Genomic DNA, 17,581 nt, shown 5'->3' on the forward strand with positions numbered 1-17,581 from the left:
GAGCTGTTCTAGTCTGGGGCTAGTAAACAAGTCTAGAACTTGCTGGATTTCTTCCAGCAGATAAATCGTCATCCGCTTACTTTTAACATTGCCTGGATTTATCAAGTCTGTTCTGCAATCTTTGTCTCCAGGATAACATGCAATGCAGTCATCTCATGGGAACATGGAAAGATTCTCAGTTGTAATAATAACATTAAAGTGAGCTTTTTGTAAAAAATCTTCCTCACGGCTATAAAAGAGGTTAGCTTCCCTGAAGGTACATTTTCACAGCAGTCTGCAAGATTTTTGACATATCAACCCTGCTGAATTTTAATAGGGATAGAGTGCTTGGTTTTGCATGTAGTAAAGATGTTTGATCTACATCCAGATCACAGGTCTGGTTTTTTTAGCTTCCCAACCTACAGCAGCTGTACAGGTAAGAGCAAACTAGTATGCGTGTGGATACAGGACAGCATGAAGATGCCAGCTTTTGTGATTATGTTGCCCATGGATTTCATTGGTCAAAAAAGATCTCTTCATCCAGATGCAACATTTTTCTGGTTGTTAAGAGGATGTGCAGACATTTAAACATGTAGTTATTCCATGCTGTGCTTAGGCTGAAACATTTTGTGCAGTTTAGAGAGAGATGGAGAGGCTTTTAAATTTTTTTTTCATATCTTTGTTTTTTTTGATAATTTTTAAACTTCTTTTTCTTCCTGTGCTCTTCTCTTGCCTTTATCAGCCCAACGCAGCCTAACATGTTTAACTTAAATAATACTTCACAAAAAACGAGCTCTTTTTAACACCATACTAGGCAAGGTGTCTGTTGGTTTGAGAAGATCCATATTTTCCAAGCCTTGCAGAGATTTTTATTTCCGAGGGGTCTAAAGAGCTTCTCAGGTGCAGACAACACCATGGATAGGTGCGTGTAAGCATGGCAGGCACCTTGTTGTGTCTTCATCCACAAAAATTTTTGGACAAAAATCTGCTAAGACACCTGCTGTCTGAGCCACCAAATCCCTTCTTCTAGGCAGGAGATGCTGGTGTCACGTCCCAAAGTTGGAGCGACTCAGGTTCGTGGATTTCCTTTGTCAGAATTAAGGTGAAATGACACCAGGGGAGTTCAAACAACAATCAACATTTATTCAACCTAGCTAACTTTGTCCGAGTACACATGAACTTGTTAATGTGAACCTTGCAACGTGTCATTAAGCTGCTGTTTGAGAAGAGGAGGGAAGTATAGAAAAAGAAATGGAAGAAGAAACATGAAATGTATCAGAAGGAGAGCCCTCCCGTTGAGTCACGAGGTTCAGAGCAGACCCCCTTGCTTTCTGGACTCCTTCTCAAAGAGGAGCTCAGGGGTGGCTAGATCCACTCCTAGTCTCAGACTTGGTCAACGGTTTATGTTTCAAAGGATGAGGTGTAGGGACTGTGGAGAAGAGAGAAGGAAAAGAGGGAGAGAGAGAATGAGAGAAAGAAAGAAAGAAAGACAGAAGAGAAGGGTTTCACCAGTCCTGGGTCCAGCGTTGGTCCAGCCAGCGTAGAGATCCAGTTCCAGAGGGCACGCCGCCGAGGACTCGTTCTCCCTTCTTTTATAGTGTGTTCGATGGTCTTGACATGCGCAGTCCCATTCCCGGGGTTCTCTGCAATCGGTCAGTGAGCTTTGGGGGGGGGGTGTTCATTGCGGAGTTGCCTCTCTTTTTCTGCTGGCATGACCGCTTAAGATAGAAGCACAGTCCCATCCTCCATGGGGCCTCCTCCTCCAGGTGCTGCTGTGCTCCTTCTCCTGGTCACTTCAGATAAGGACTTGAGGCTTTGGAGAAGCGCGGTCCCACCCTCTGGGAGGGCCTCTCCTCTGGCCACATTGTCCTGTTCACAAAACTCCAGCATTTTTACAGAGGCCGTTTTCTTCACCAAAGTCCTTCAATGAATGTTTGAGACATTGACTATAATTTGTCAGACCGTCACAGCTGGTCCCTTCTGCTTTTCTTGGCACTTCTCGAAATACCTGGAGGCTGCACGGTATGTCTGTGTTCTTGCTGCACTTACTGCAGGGAAGACCAGTCGGTTCCTGAACACAGCTGGGGTCTTCGAACCAGGCTTGCTTTATCTCCGAAGGCATTGTGATGGGGTGTGTGTGTCACTCCATTAAAAAGTAGATGGGTTTTGACACACACACACGAAAAAACTCTGACCGGACAGGCACAGTGTCAGGGGTCTGGAGGTGGGTGCCGGAGGGAGCTGGAGAAGGAGGGAGGGGGTATCTGAGCTGCAAGGAAAGCTGAGAAATGGAGCTGAGTCACAAGTTTCTGACCAAACCACCTCCAAGTTTCACAGACGTTCTTTCCCAGCAGGACAGCGGGCAGCAGGGCTCACCCTGTGAGCTGTGCAAAGTCTCCCTGGCTGGCTGCGGAGTCTTGCTGGCTGGAAGGAAGAGGACATTTCTGGTTAGTCTTACTCTGTCTGACAAGATCACTACTGTACTGACTTCTTGAAGCTGTAACAAAGTCCTTTCATCCCACAGAGGGAATGTAAGATCTGATCTCTGGTGGGCTGGGTTTCTTCTCTTGGGGTGCTTTGTGTGAAAAGTCAGAAAGATTTTCCTTAGTTTTTCACTGTGGTGCTGCTAGCCTGGTTGTTACACGACACTTTTTAAGAGCTATTTAAAATCTCAGCTGGCTAAAGTGGTGGGGGAGAAAAGCCTGTTTCACATTTAGCCACACAAAATATTATGTTTATCCTTCATTAGATAAAAAAAAATAAAATCTTTGTTTTAATGTGGGTTGAGTCTAACAGGGGAATTCTTCAGGTTTCCAAATTTACAAAGTGTTCTTCCTGAGTGGTTAACTGTTCCCACATTTGTAAAAAGGAGGGGAGAGGAAATTGCCAAAGAGGTTTTGAAAATTACCGTGGACATTAATGGTTGTTTTCGGTTTGTTTTTCCTTGTTCTAATAAAGTTTTCTCAAGTCACACTATTGTGCCGCTCTCTTCTAAATGTCTGCTATGGAAATAAGAACAATGTTGGGAACATTTGTATGGAGTTGGTCTGTTTTGCATTACAAAGCATTTTTGTATCATAAAGCTCTGGACCAGGTCTTTACCTCCATCATTAAAGATGAAGGGACAGAAACTCAGCTGGTCTACACTGGCTTAGTTCCATGCATTTTACTGCTATGAACAAGTTAAAGATTTCACCCTTAGCAGTAAGAGTCCTCTTTATGAGATTTATTTTCCTTTGATTATGAAAATAATCCCTGAAACATTAAAAAAAAATTGTGTTGATTCAGCCTTGGTTAACTCATGGAAAAAATCACGTGCGAGGCAAATTACAAAAGCAAACGTTGCTCTAGCTGCAACAGTCTGCAAGTGGCAGGACAGCACTGTGCCATGTGGTGCTCTGTCTGGGATTCGCCCGCGTGGCTGGGGTAGCTATAAGCGAAGTTAAGCATCTGCTTAGAGAATGCACAGGTAATTTAATCTTAGCTTAAGCCTGCATGCGTAATAAAACGTCCCTCTCCTCTGCGCCGACTTGCAGGAGCCCGCGTGCAGGTTCCTGGTGAGTCCAGAGCTGTGGCACAGCCCTCGTGGCACCATGGCCCTGGCCCTGCCTGGCTCCTGGCTGCCCTGGCAGAGATGCTCCCACTGACCAGGCGTGGTGAGGACGGAGCCGGTGACAACCGCAGCAGTGGTGGTACCCACACCCTGGTGCTGCAGCAGCAGCAGCAGCACTGCTTACGTGGCCCCAAAGCCAAGGCAGCCCACTCCTAACAACCCTCTGCTAGGAAAGCCTACTGATTTATTTAGGAGTTTATATCAACCAGCCATGAAGTGTTAGCTAAAAATAACAGAAGGGCCAGCCTTGCAGGCTGGTGGCAGCCACTTTTGGCATCTTGTCGGAGCTGGAGCTTGATTTTGATTCCTGCTTTGCAGCTCTCTGAGCTGACAGAGGGCTACGTTTTTAGATGCATGAAGACAGCAAAAGTTGAGGACAGAAGCAACAAGCTTCTGAATACCCAGCTTGGCATTTACTTCTACCATCAGGCTCCTCAGTCCCTTCAGAAATCTCCCCCTAACTTTCTCATGCAGTTACCTATATGGGGAACGAGTGCACCTCATTATAGAAGCTGTTCTTTATGGGGCCTAATAATTTTGCTGGCTCTTGGAGGATTTTTTGGGGGTCCTATTCTGTCTTTCTTTGAAACCCAGCCCAGCTGGGTTGCAGTAGCATGGAGAGTCCCAGCAGAGTGCTGTAGAACAGTTCCGAGGCTCTGAGGTCTCTGCTGAACAGCTGGAAGGTGTGTAGGCATGACATCCTGGAGCGGACTGATGATTAGCTTTCAAAAAAGAAAAGTAGAAAACATCAAAAATGGTTGGCATGCTGGCAAGCCTACTCTGAGGCTCTTTGGAAGGGATGAGGTGGTGGCTGTAGAGGTTGTTATTCCATGAGCTAAACCAAGGAGGCAGGAAGCTCCCATCAATTGCTTTGTGGTAGAGTCCTCAAGACTGAGTTTCCACCTCACCCTGTCCTTTCTAGCAAAGAAGAAAAATGTGCGTCCTATAAAGTGGTAATTTGGAAAAAATATAAGCAAAGTCTGTGTAAGCAAGCGCTGGAGAAGTGCTGCCTCTTTTTGGCTCGGCGTGACTGTTTTTCTATGCATGGGCTTCTACACTGTCAGCAGGAAAAGTATACTCTGCTGGACAGGACAAAATTCTGGACAAAAATGCAGCCTGGAGTCAGGAAAAGGAAACCAGGTTAGGAGTAAACAATACCTGTCGGTCTCAATGGTGCAGTCATTCTGCTGCTTGCTATGGGGGTTTTCTGGTGCTCATTGTAAGTAATTCATGCTCGGAAAAAACTCTGCATAGGCTGGTAATTCTAGCCACCAGCCAAGATCTATCTCCTGTTCCCCATCTAAATGTGGTCTTTTGCCAAGATATGGAAGTTTTGCTTTTCACAATTACATACTGAAAGCAGAAACAGTCTTGTTCAAGATTGGTGGGAACAGTTATATTCCCAAAGAGGTCAGAAAATGAACTGCACTGGCATAGTCCAAACAGCAAAGTATCCTTGCTTCCCTTGGGCTCAGTGCAGTAAGTGGGTGAAACCCAAGGACCTCAGGGAGAAAGCCCTGAACAAGGGCTAGGCCAGGTCAGGAACTCACACTGGGGAAGGGGATGTTTCAGTGACATCTGTAGGAGGCACTGGAGTGTATCCAATTGCACCTCACCATTACTGTATTTACCATTGTTCTCTGGTGCGTGAGGTGGTGTCTTCTTCCATGGTGCTTGGAGTGCGGGCTATCGATCACCTCTACTCACCCCAAATAAAGTGGCATTACTGCATTTTTCTCATTTTCTATACAAAAACTGTATTGTCAGTTCTTTCCTTCCTCCTGTGTAAGGAAGAAGGAGGGAAGATCTTTTTTTAGAAATAAATTATTTGAAAAAGAAAGGCCAGCATAAAAAAATGACATACTTTTTTCCTTCTTGGACTCTGATCTACCTGAAAGCAACTCAAGCTTCCCTTCTCCTTCAGAGCCCAGGTCCTGTTCTCCTGCATCCCAAAGCACTTGGGTGCACAAAGGTTTGCAATGGTATTTGCTTTCTGCTAGACTACCAAATGCAAAAACTTGTAGAATTAAGAAGGTTGAAAGAAGGAAACCAGGGCATGCCTGGTGCTGATGGGCATGCCTGTGAACAACACCTCCGGCTGCTGCCTTACTTACTGTACCTGGTAACATTCAGACAACTTTGCCTTGATATTGCACTCCTGAGATTAACAGATGCTATATGTAAATGCTCTGTGCAAGCTTAAACCACCACACCGTATGGTGTATGACAGTGTTTAACACTCAAGGGCTGCTTACCTTGCTTCTGAGATATTTTTAAATTGGTACATTGATTTTTGCATTTTGGTGCGGGGTCTGTTTTTAAAAACCACCCAGATGTGGAACCCGTTGAATAGATAAGCTGGAATCTGTTTGCAGTTGATAGAAGGAGTTAGCTGAAAGGACTGGGTTTTCTTCCTTTCATTACCTAGCTCTTTCAGATAGGGCAATATCGTCTTAAAAGGTTTTTAAGTAAATAACCAAATAAGATATTTTAAATGAAGGACTTCATAAAAAGTTTTGAGAGAGGCTCATTTTCTTTCCTTTCAATTAATCCTGGAGAGTTCACCACTAGCGTCACCTGTTTTGATGTAAATTGCCTGGAGAGCAAGGCACACATGTGCAAGCTTAAGCTCGGTCACTTCTCTCAGGTACGCATGTGCAAACCTGCAGTTGCACAGGGAGTCCACAGGCAAAACCAGATTGTTATGATGGTATATGAGCACAGGTTTTGGTCACAGAACTTTTCAGTTTTGATTACTGCGTGACATCATCCATGGTTTTGGGAACTAGTTTAATGGCTTATTTGTTTAAGAGACTTCAGTAAAGAACTTGCAATGGCAACATTAATTCAGATAATTTACTGCCTTTTTCTGTAGAACAAATGGACTCAATGGATTTTTATTTTAGCTCAAGCTCTTTTTAAAGTCTGATCAAATAGTTTGGGAATGTCAAGTTCCACATATGAAATGTTGGTTGTGACCAATTAGAAATGCATAATGCTGTTTCTGTTCTTATTTTGGGTGAACTCGCTGTTGAGCCAAGGATAGGCTTGTAGGTCTCTGAATGTCTTGGTGCCAGCACATATTAATTTGCAGTTTTCTCACATCGCCACGACCATGGGAACATAGACTAAGTCTAGCCTATAAAATTCTTTCACCAGCATTGTTATATGAAGAAGTGCTCTACTGGAGATGCAGCTCCAAGGTCCTTACATTTACTTGGCTTCTTTTTCTTCTCCAAACCAGGGTAAGTAAGTTCGACTGCTAAGAGCATTATTTATAGCTGTGTCTACACCACAGCTAGTCGCTGCACAAGAGCTCTCCAATGGTCTATATAGCCGGGTACCCTATAGTGATAAATGGGTAGTAACAAAAGCCATTGGCAGGGATAAAAGAAATGATGCATAGAGTGCCTGAAGGCACCTTCAGGAATCCAGGTTTGGAAATCCTGAGCCACAAGTTGAATGTAAGCTATTATGTTTAAGATATATAGAAGACTAACGCTCTATGGCTCTGATCAGTTTATTTTTTGATCAAGATGTGCTTTGGACCTTTTGCAGAGGTTGGAAATGTATTTCCTTGTGTTGGTTTTAAGCCTGCTGCTTGATAACCTGATTGATTGCTGCCTATTTTCTCTGTGTTAAGGAAAAGGGAATAGTCATCCCCTATTTGCTTTCCCTGTGTCTTTCATGATTTAATAGATCTTCATTGCATCTCCTGTGCTGTCTTGGTGTCTCTTGTAATTCTACTATCACCTTCAGGGAAAAAAAGAAAAAAATCTCTGAATATATCCACAGATGAATGCAGTGAGAGAACATTTTCTTCTTTAAATAATTTGTATTAGTTCATATAGTCTCTCCAGAACACTGTGTTGGCATTTTCCCAGTGATCCCAACATCTCTTTTCTGAGTGGTAATGGCTACTTTAGAGCCTATTACAGGTACAGTTAGGGTAATTTTTCCCTGGTACACTACTTTTAATGTACCAATACCAACTGTAACATGACAAAGTTACATTATCGAAACCCTTGTGCCTATACTAGTTCTGAAAAAAAATCATGTATAATCGCGTAGTAATGTATGGCTTTCTGTTCTTACTTTTAATCGGCAATATGCCGTAACTCTGATTATCCATTTTGACTCAGCTATTACAAGCTGCAACTTGCCTTCTTGGGCAAGCATACAATATGCTGTTCATAAATGCTTGAATATGCCGTGACTTCTTTTAATTTGCTGTATTACTATTAGAACTATGTGAACATTTATAGGAGTACCATGCCTCTTCCTTTTTTCTCGGTTTTTTTTTTCCCTGTCAATTTTTTGTGAATTTTCTGTCAACAGCTTAATAAATGCATTTGAGAATTTCATTATCTTCATTAAGTAATTCTTGGTCTGCAGATTGTTGCAACTTTGTGAGCAAATATAGGATTTAGAACATGTGTTGTGTTAATGATGCAAACTACCCAATCAAGCTACAAATTGGCACATAATTTAGGACTGGCTCAAGCACAATAGATTGCTAATTGTATAATTCATGGTGCTAGTTGAATTGTTTAATGCAGCTGTTAACTAGGAAGGAAGCATAGATTTTAAATTCTCTCCTGACAAAGAAGTATGTACCTGACAGAAATGCTGTCTTTAAACTAGGAATATTTGAATGTTTTTAAAATGCAGTCTCATAGCGCATGGCTGTGTTGATGAACCATGATTCCCTTCAAAGGTAAATGCATCATTTTGGTGGGAAAAAAATACCGGTTCATAGTTATCAGCAAAATTCAATTCCTTTCTCTTTAGCCTTCCTCCACCTTTCTCGTTCTATTGCTGTTTCTTTCAACAATTTGAGCCCTACATATGAAGTGATTAGTATGAATATAGAACAGTACTGCTTATATGTAGTTCTGCATAGACAAAAGGGGTCACTAGTCTGAGGAGCTGACTGAAATAGTTAGCTTGGCCGCCGAAGCTGCATGTTGCACACTTTGCTGGCATGCTGATCTGTATGTGCCATTTACCCTGTATGTGCAAGAACTCACCAGGCTTTGTTGCAAAAGTTATTGAAATGACCTTGCAAGTAGCCAATTAATTCTATTTAAATACTTGCTAATGGCCAAAGAACAAGCATAGTGCAAACTAAAGCTAAATCTTCAAATGCTGTTTTGCCAATAGTTAGACTCAGGACTTGTAAGCAATGATCTGCTATTATAGTTTGCCTGAAAACCCTGACGTTTTTCCCCTGACAAAGGTGCTATTGAATGTGGGGCTGTCATGACAGAGCTGCAGTTGCATTCATTGACAGCATGCCTGAGGGTAAGAGACTTGCATATATACAAGGTGTAGAAAATACTTAATTTACTTGTTAAATCTGTTCCCTATGCTGTTTCCCATTAGCAAAGGTCTTTGCCAGCTGCGACTGTAGATCCCACTAAAGCTTCATGGAAACGGTTTCTTTTCGTGCCTGTTTTTGCAGGTTGGATGTTAGTTCTTTGCGTGTTTCATAAATTTGGGGTAGAGATTTCTGGATGTGAGCAGGAAGGAGCTGCTCTCTCCTGGACTGCCTGGGTGAGAGGAGCTGAGCCAAGCCACACAGGTGAGAGCATTGTGCTCTTCTTTTAGGTGTGCAAACAACCCAGTGCTGCTTTGTCTGTGTATGTCTAATACCTGCCCTGGAAGAAATAAGTAAAGCATTTTATATCTGCCTTTGGAGAGGTGTGTGCCTATGCTTTCTGGTTCGATATGGTATCATAGGAGTTGGCTGTACGTAGCCCATATCTTTCTAAAAGACATATGATTTGCTTTCCTGGCTGCCTAGTTTGCTTTGTGTCTATGACCAGTAAAGACAAACTTTGCTTAAAATGTGAAACCATCCCAAAATGGAGACACATTCCTCTTCAAAGCCGGTACTGAGAGCCAACACAGTTAGCATCAGTCCATATATGCGTGCTTGCAGGCACACAAAGATACACAGAAACAAATACCAGCCAAAAACAGAGAAAAGAGGCCTAGATGCAGTTGTGGGTGAGGGATTATTAGTTAAAGATCCCAATAACTGGGTTGGAGATCCTGTGTGCTACCAACTTTCTGTGTTTGTGGGCAAGTCATGTAGTTTCCATGTAACAAGTGTCTTATTTGTAGAGAAAGGCTTTACTTTGCTTCCTTTTTTGTTCATTTTCTTACCATGTGTTTGCACATTGCTTGCGTATTGTGGTTGCTTAGGGTCAATACATTTTATGTCAACACAGACATAATACATGTTTAACTGTATGTATAATCTATTTGCCTAGACTGTGAAGAGCTTTCAGGAAAATATGATGCCATCCTAACAGCAAAATTAAAGAACTGTAAATTCTCAAATTGCACATCATTTCTAGTTCTTTTTTTTGCTTTACATTTATGTCACCACTTGATTTGTAAAGTTACAGTAATGTAACCCAAAAGATGGACAAGAATACTGTTCTCATCCTTGGTACTTAACAAGCAAAAATAATTTGAGCAGGTCAGTCAATAATGTGTTTGTCTTTCGACTTCTGAAGCCAGACCCTCTCAAATGGATTACATGGCAAGCTTGCTCAGACATTGCTGCCAGTCTTCAGACCATTGGAGTAGGATCCTAATTTCTAAGACCTTCCCATTCTGGGGACCTTGTTCCAGTATGGACAGGCGAAGTTGGAAGCAGAATGCCCTTTTTTCATCTCTAGAACCAGCTGATCTGGAAGGAAATCTGCTTCCAAAAGCAAAAATTTATGGAGATGAAAACTTTTTGCCTCTGAGTGTTTTAGCTGGTTCCCAAGTCATTGTTTCAAATCTGCTCAGGAATAAAGATTCACTTGGCTTCACTTGGCTTAGCTCATTGTAAAGATAGGAGCTGTATTTAGGCTTGAATGTAGCCATGGATCCAAGCTACCCTAAATAGTGTTTGCAAGATTGGAATCACTGTTCTTCTGTAACTTCATCCATGGTCTGTGCTTTGGGAGAGTAATACATCACTACTGTGGCCTCATCTGCTTAGTACCAGGTAAAAAATCATGAAGTCTATGGAAAGGGTTGTTATGATTTTTTTTTTTACCTAAAAGAAACCTGATTGGAGGAAAAAAAGATAGCATCATCCAAAAGCAGTGTACTGTCCCTGTGCTTGATTGTTTACTAACAACTATAACATTTCTAGTGACGGTGGTATAAATCCAGTTGCAGAGGTTGGAAAAGGATTTAAAAAGAAATGTTTGGTTTTGTTAAAAACCAAAAGTTTAGATTTCTGTTCAAGACATTCTTCTAGGAAAATTTAAGTATAACTAAAACTATTAAGTGCTTTCCTTTGTCTTTTAGTTTAACATCATCTTCTCAGAGAAAGTCTTACAGCTGTCAGTGTTTCTGAAAATGCTGTAAAATAAAAATAAACAATTGAAAATATTAAGATACCATTTTTATTGATTAAAACTAGTATTTATTTTAATTGAAATGTGATTAACTAATTATAATTTAATTAAACTTCCTTAGTTCAAGTAATTTAAATTTTGATTACACAAATTAATGTTTTGCACAGATTGCTTGATGACTGAAAGACAAACATCCCGTTGCAAGGAGATAATAACTCAATCATCCAAGTGTGTTGAAATAGTTCTGCAAGTACATGTATAGATGCTAGGTCAGGCCTAGCAGTATTGTATTGTGCTGATGTAGAGCTCACAGGTGCCTTGCTATTCTAAATTGTCTCATTATTCATCTCTTTTCTTGGGCATCTCCGCCCATGCTGTAAGTATGTTCTGCAACACAAGAGTAGTTTGCTGGTCCCACTCCATTCCCTCTGAACAGAGCTGCTCTTGTTTAGGGGAGGTGATCGGGTGGCTACAGATGAGAGGGAAGAGGAGAAAAAGGAGATGCAGGCTGTGTGTGCAGTGACAATAAATAAGGCCAAAGTAGGCTTTAGAAGAGGGAAGAGTGCGCGTTAAGGGAGAGAAGAAATGGACGTGTCCCAAGGGGAGAAGGAGGAGGCAGGGAGGGATGACCATGTCCCGTGGAGAGCCCCAGATGTCCAAAGTAGCCATCTCACATAGTACAGCAACCAGTTTGCCCCTCTACAGCTGTGGGGTCACTTCAGGAATGGTCCTGGTAGGCTCCAGAGGAAGTTACAGGCAGCTGTGCTCTGCCCAGGAGACAAACATCACGACATGATGTAAGGACCCCAAGGATGAGAGCGGTAACCAGCAAACATGGGAGATTCCTCAGGGCTCCTGTTGTTGACAGGTCTACCTAAGACACGAGGGAATATGTTGTTATTCCAGGAAGATTTAATGATTTTAGCAGTTGGCTTCCAAGGAACCTGGAATTTTTTATTTTTTCTGCACAGTAATTGCAGGTTTCCTGGGATGCCATGAATACATCAGATGCACTTTGCTATGATGCTTAAGGTTTGATTTGATCTCTTTTTACACCAGTGTGATCTCTTGCTTAATTGCAAATATTCCTCTTTCCTGTAACAATTAGGAGATTTTTAGTGTATCTTGTGTGTAATTGTATACAAGTGTCTGAGAGCCAGGCTGCTAAGTCTGCTCCGTTTCCTCTAAGAGATGTTTCTTGCTTTGGAGAAAGGAGCTGCTTTTGTATTCAATGTAGTTGAGAAAGGTGGGGGAAGATACATGTCATCATGTATATATACCACATACACATAATTCTATGTAAAATGTGTGTTTGTGTATATATGATAATAGGACATGGGTATATTGATGCATATTTGGAGTGTGGGTATAATTTCTGTTCTCACTCATATGCTTTTGTGATGGGTAGTATGTGTCTAGTGTAGATATAGTCAAAGACTTGGCCCAGCCTGTACTTTGTGGTGTTGTCAGACTGATGTTTTCTAGGTAACTCTTGCAAATGTTCAAGACTAGCTCCGAAATTCAGGGAAATTCATTACCGTAGATTGCTCTTAGTGCTATCATTTTTAGGTCCCAAATAAACCTCAGCAGCATGTTCCTGAACATCAGGAAACACCTTTTTTTTTTTTTTTTTTTTTTTAATGAAGGGGTGACTGACCACTGGCACAGGTTGCCCAAAGAGGTTGTAGAGTCTCCATCCTTGGAGATATTCAAAAGCTGTCTGGAGATGGTCCTGGACAACCAGCTCTAAGCAGCCCTGTTTGAGCAGGCACGTTGGACTAGATGACCTCCAGAGGTGCCTTCCAACCTCAGCCATTCTGTGGTTCTGTGATTCTGCTCCAAATTGGAGCTGTTTTGTGCCTGTTTGTGTGTAGCAAGACTTAAAGAACTTCCCCTACTTCTTAAGCACATCTGTCATTCCCATAAAAAGCAGTAACTAAAGGAATGAAAATTGTTTTCTAGGAAGAGATGAACCCTCAAGATACTTCAATCTGTTGATATGTCTTCTGTGCAGTTGCTGACTGGATTTGATTTGCTTAGGACTAATGGCAGGCCTTCCAACATGAGGATGATTCATGTGGAAATTGCTGTTGCTTTCCGTCTCGCAGAGATGTGCCGGGCAATTCCTAGGGCCTGGTGTAAGCTTCTTTCTACTAACTTCTTAATTATCTTAGCAAGGCATGCCCTGTATTTGATCTAGCTCAGCCATCCACTTGGATGACTCACGAAGTTGGATTTTCTGAATTGGAAAGGAATGTGAAGCACCCAGACGACTTTGGCACTGCACAGTGTGGCAGGAAGAGCTCCAATACGGCAGGAAACAAATCCATCTGGTCCTTTTCATCTTGGTCTGCAAATACTCTACATGGTCTCATCGCCCATGCCTGTTCCTATGAACCCGTGATCCTCAAATTTTTATCCCAACTGTGTCAGTGCAATTTTGTCCCTTTGAGTTCTGTATGTAAACTTATGAGTTGCAAAGCAACTGGGAATGTCCCAGTGCAGAGGGGATGGAGAGATTTTCTAGATGTGCTAAGAGTACTAGCTCCCTCCTCGTCCCAGCCCCAGTAGGAAGCAAGGGATCTCTGCAGTAGGAACCAGGAGGACTCAGAGACCATGTTATGCACTGGAAGCCAAGTCTCTTGTAGAAACTCTGGCAGTGGTCCATGCCTCATGGGTCCAGGTCCTCTGCTCCTGGGGCTGTCACCCTTGTTTCCTTCTCACCCCTCTGCTCTGCTGCCCTCTCTCCGGCTTGGGAACGCTGCAGCACTGGGACTCCTGCAGCTCAGTATCTGTATGAATTAGGGCACATCCCTTTTTCCATGCATGAGCATTGCATCTTGAGGTGTAAATCAGGATCAGCAGTGCAGTCCTGTCACAGATTGAGCCAAACCTCTGCTTTCCCCAGATATAAGAAAACGCAAATGGTGGTAGGCTGGCAATATTTGCCGTAGAGCAGTCTTGTGCAGCCTGTGGTTTGCAGTCCGTAGCTGATTCATAAGACATAGGAAGGTGATAAGGAGACACGATGGCAACAAAACATCCTCCCCTCTGGTCATGGCAATGGGAACATAACTTTTCTGACTGGCTGTGCTCAAGTGAAAGTGTGCATCTAATAACAAAAAGAGATACAAGAAAGACAGTGGCTTTTCTTCCCCCACGATGGTAGATTTTCCTTTAATTTTAAAATGGCTGAGAAACACTGCTTTTAAACATTCAGCCTGCTAGCAGGGATTGATCCTGTGGGAAATAGCTGATATGAAGCATAAACAAGTTTTGAAAACATACTGGCTAAGAGCTGACTGTGACCAGCTGATATATGTAAGAAAGCATTACTGTGTGATGTTTTTAAATAGTGTTTAATTAAAACAGGCTTGCTGCCGCTCTTGCCTTTGTGGCCATGGCGAAGCCAAGACAGGTGGCTGGCTGTTATAGGGGACCCATTCCATGCTACTATTAGAGGTGCTGCTTTCAGCAGTGCTTGTAGAAATCCAGTTGCGTCTGTGTGGTATCTAGTCAGCTTATGTTTTGAGCGAGAGCACAAATCTTCTGGCAGGTGTGTGGTTGCAGTTACAGGTCTGGGGACCACAGGGAGAGCTGGGGCTGGAAAGGGCTCCTTCCCCCGGGTCAGCACCGGGGCTGCTCTGCAGCTGAAAAAATGCAAGGGTAAATCCAAGTCAATACTGAAAGGGATTCTGGTTTCAAGTTTTTTTTCTGACCAAACCCCAAAATATTTCTATTTGGCAAGAAAGGGAGGAAGAGGTTTGTGAGCATGTCCTCTTTGCTGAATGGTGGAACAGTTAAGGAATTTGTCTAGTTGTCCTGTCACTACTTTGCCCAAGGAGGAGGCAGTCGGGAAGCCCTCACCCTCTCCTCTTCAAGTTGTTCTACTTTGGATAAACAATTAACATTTACTAGAAGAGTGACTGGTGCTCAGGAAGTCTAATCTCTCAAAAGAAGACCCGCCAGGCTACTGATTCATGCACACACATGTGCTCTCTCTCGATGAATAGTTAATGTTTTATTAAGAGTGGAGCGGATCCAAGGGGATGATTCCAATCTCCTCCCTGGATCCAATACTTGGCTTTCAGCTAATATGCTTTTTGTTCCATCAAAAATGTCATTGCTTTTAAACAAGTCCTTCTTCTTCTCTTCATCTAAATGCCCTTCTTTGTTTCAATTGATTTTTGTTTTGTTACTTGCCCGGACACTGCCCTCTCCTTTGCTCCTTGACCCTGAGAGTAGGAGATCTGTGGCTCCATTATATTTGAGATTAGCTGAATCTGTGGAAGGGCCAAAAGCAGGTTTTCTTCTGAACTGGGCTGGGGAGGGCTTATGGTGTTCCCATCTCCAAACCGTCTCCCCAAGCATTTGGAGCATATTGACCCTCGCCTGCTCCATGCATCCTTGATGAACCTGCGGACACTTGGCACTTCCCAGCAGCCTGCTTCAGAAATTAGCAGAAGTGGAAGGGTGCGTTGAACCCTCAACAGGCCTGTTTTCACCACTGCCCACCTTCTGCTTCTGTCAGGGTGGTTTTGAAGCCAGGCATGGCAGCTCCCCAGAGGGAAACACAAATTACAAGTGGTGATGAGCACGCGCGGGCAGCAGCGCGGTCACGCCACGCTGCTTCGCGAAGGGAGGAACCCTAAGGGAAATCCCACGCTGAGGACCTGTAAATCACCTTTACTCTGTGGAATATAACTCCAGCCTAAACCTGAACCTTACTTGTACCCCACATGCAAACTGTTAGGGGTTTCCAACTGCTTTTCACGACTGCAAGCTGTAACTCAGGCTGCAGTGTTTCAACCTGGTGTTTTGTGCTGAGGTTGTAGATACATTTCTCTGCCCACATGGTGACATTAATATGCATGCTGTTGCATAACCTATCCTGATCTCTGGGGATGGAGGCAGATGGAGAAAGTGGAAGTAGGGCTGCAACAGACGAAGTAGACGAGGCTGTTGTCTCTGCACTGGCTGTTGCCCTGACTGGTTGTATCAGGCACAACCTGGAGTAGAATTAGTGGCCACCCCATGGCTGATAGTAAAGTAAGATCAGTGGCTAACTGGCACTGACAGGGCTGGTCACTAATTGAAATTCAGATGCAGCCATGAACATTATTTGTTAACCCTCTTCTTTCCTTCATTCATTCTATCTTTCAGCCAGCATGTCCCTTCTAGCCGGCCCCTCTGTCCCTGAAGAGCTCTCTTGTCTGCTTTAACTCCACGTGGTGATAGGAGAGCTGCGTAAAACAATTGTAAAAACACCCACGGTAACTGGCTCCTTGTCTAACCAAGCCCCATCTGTTGCAAACCACAGTGATCGCATTGATATCCCAGAGCCATTAAAACGTTCCATATGGGAAGCTTTGCCATGTACATAACCTTGCCCACAACAAAGCCTAGTGAAGGAGCTGTGATGTTAGGAAAAAACAATACAAATCAAGACAACAGTTAACATATTGGGAGAACATGTAAGCAGTCTGCCAGTTGTAAATTGTAAATTCCAGTTGCCCACCCTGCGATGGGGGGAGAGGAATGTGAGTAATGCCAGCACCAATGCTCACATCTCAGACCATTTGCACCAACTGCTTTGATTCATCTCGGTAAAAGGGGGTTTTATGTTATCCGCTGTTCTTCATGTGGAGCAAGTGAATTTTTGTGATTCAAAATAATGTAAGGCTGTATATTTCTTACCTAGCTTTACAAACTTGGTGTGCCCGCTGCCGCCTTTGTATGGCTTTGCAAATTGACCTCAAGTCTAGACTTCCGTTTTTTGGGTTTTGTTTTTTGTTTGGTTTTTTTTTTTAGAGCACAATCATCATGTCCTTAACTTGCTTTCTCAGTTTTGTTGTTTTGTGGTTGTGTCCGGCCCCCTTGCCCGCTCCACCCCCCCGACTGCCCCACGTGAGCTCTACTTCTTGGGTCTCTGAATAAAGTCCCTCTTACAGGAAAACCTGTAACACACCCTACTACAGTTTCCACTATTGCATATGGCTTTCTTTTATCCCAAGTAGCATTGGAGCTAACTTGGGCGATGCAAAATAAATTCACGTTATGCTATTCAGAGTGGTTTAGGCTAAGTTTTGCCACGGTAGGGAGAGAAAATGGATGATGTAATTACATTGAGATTTAGTGCTAGGTTAAAGGGCAGGATCTCACAGGAAATACAGTAAGAAGGAAAAGTCATTCCACTTTTGAAAACCATAGCCAATGTTCCCTCCAAAACTCACCGGCTGCCATTTGCCTTCTGTTTTGCCAATGCTTTTATTAGTTACTTTGTAAAAGTGCCAAAGACACCGAAGAACCCTGGAGTTCTTATTGCAAGTGTGGCTTAAGTCTCTCCTAGGTGCAATGGTTGTGCAGAGACTGTTCTGTAAGAAAAGCCGAGCAATGCCACCTCAAAGTCTACTTTGGGATGGGGAAATTGCAGCCTAGGACCCCCCTGCTAAGGAAAGAGATATCTGAGCTATGATTGCCCGTTGTTAGAGAGGTGATGCTTGCTCTGAGAAGCGTGGACAAAACGACCAAACTGAAACAAGCTCTGATGATTTTCCCACTTAAACCCGTGCTGTACTGCCTTGCTGGCCTTCGTTTGGTCTGTGCGAAATGCAACCCACTT

The 17,581-nt window shown here is 43.1% G+C and overlaps 1 protein-coding gene across 4 annotated transcripts in view; it reads left to right on the plus strand.

The window, feature by feature from the left end:
* LNX1 (ligand of numb-protein X 1) overlaps positions 1-17,581 on the plus strand; it is a 139,868-nt gene that overhangs the window by 18,643 nt on the left and 103,644 nt on the right. Inside the window, exon 1 of one of the 4 annotated variants that reach the window (XM_069790129.1) lies at positions 6,789-6,837. The exons of 2 other annotated variants lie outside the window; for them this stretch is intronic. The gene's annotated coding sequence lies outside the window, so the exon portion shown is untranslated. Of the gene's footprint in view, positions 1-6,788; positions 6,838-17,581 lie in introns of those variants that run through there. One more of the 4 variants, XM_069790173.1, reaches the window with a different exon arrangement.

The sequence above is a fragment of the Haliaeetus albicilla genome, chromosome 1, assembly GCF_947461875.1.
Source record: "Haliaeetus albicilla chromosome 1, bHalAlb1.1, whole genome shotgun sequence".
Classification (NCBI taxonomy): domain Eukaryota; kingdom Metazoa; phylum Chordata; class Aves; order Accipitriformes; family Accipitridae; genus Haliaeetus; species Haliaeetus albicilla.